Below are 1,214 nucleotides of genomic sequence, written 5' to 3' on the forward strand. Positions count from 1 at the left end.
CGAGTGGCAACAGGAAGTCACCAGAGAAACTATGTCAGGGACTAAGGGGCCCTTGCACTGTTTTTTTCTTCCATTTAGCCACCTAGTCTCCCTGAAGTGAGAGGAGAATGAGTATTCACCTCTACCAAGGCATTCAACTCTTTAAAGGAGTCCATTACCAAAGTGTGTCACCACATTTGAAATATTCCCAGCAGCATTTAAAAGTGTCATACTCATCTTCTTCCATTGAGAACAAACTCAATCTGTAGGCTGTTATTTGACACCAGCTTCCAGAATGTCTTTCTCTTCTCCCTATTGCTGTGTCTTAACCAAATTTGCTTTAGTAACATGCAGAGCACCTCCCTGATCTTCCCAAGGATTGATTTCCCTTCACAGAACTCTGAAGAATTTCCTGCATCGATGCAGTTCACTGGAGGAATGCCTCCAAGACATTTGAGGCAGCCAATATTTCATCATCGAAACTGCCATATAAAATTGGAAAACTGGAGTGGTGGCATTTTGGTCTTTTCCTTCCCTGCGAGGTGCTGTCGCTGACATGTGGGTCCAGAGTTTGTAACAGGGGCACTTCTCCCCGAGACCATGAGCTGAAGAGTGGAACGGGTCCCAGACTGAGCTGAGTTGGGGTCAAAAGATTCAGAGGTGCCGACGGCCGGGAGTCCTTGAGTCCTCGGAGTGCAAGGCCATGGCTTAGAAGAGCCCCGCAGTCCACACCAACAACCTGCCCTATGGAGACCTGGCCTCCGAGGTGACCAGGCGCAGAGTCACCATGGCTACGGGAGAAGAGCTCTCTACCAAGAAAAGTGATGAAGCCGGGGAGATGCCCCCCACTCTGGACTTGGAGCAAGGCCCTGCTGGCATGGCTGGCCCTTCAGAACCTCCCGCGCCGCCTCCTTCCCCCGCTGAAGACTGCAGAGTCTGAGCCGGCTGTGAGAGCCCTTCAGCAAAGTCGGGGGGGTCTTTGAAGACGGTCTTGGAACATCTTTGTTCTTTCTTTCCTCACGATCAGATCATGGCTGAGTGGTGTTTATCCTCACGAATGCACTGGGGCAATCTTTGGTTTTTCAAGCCAAGTCAATGATTAAAAAAAAAAAAAAATTGGAAAACTGTCACACTACATCTCAGGAATAGTACTTACTAATCAGTCAAGAAGACTGACAGATTTTAGCAATCCTGTGAAAATAGTTAACATGTCTAATACTTCTCCTAAAGAATCC

At 48.2% G+C, this 1,214-nt stretch overlaps 1 pseudogene; it reads left to right on the forward strand.

Moving 5' to 3' along the window:
* The first annotated feature begins 682 nt into the window (after nt 1–682).
* Nucleotides 683–997, forward strand: LOC125091576 (myocilin opposite strand protein-like; annotated as a pseudogene).
* The last annotated feature ends 217 nt before the right edge of the window (nt 998–1,214 follow it).

The sequence above is a fragment of the Lutra lutra genome, chromosome X, assembly GCF_902655055.1.
Source record: "Lutra lutra chromosome X, mLutLut1.2, whole genome shotgun sequence".
NCBI classification, from domain to species: Eukaryota; Metazoa; Chordata; class Mammalia; order Carnivora; family Mustelidae; genus Lutra; species Lutra lutra.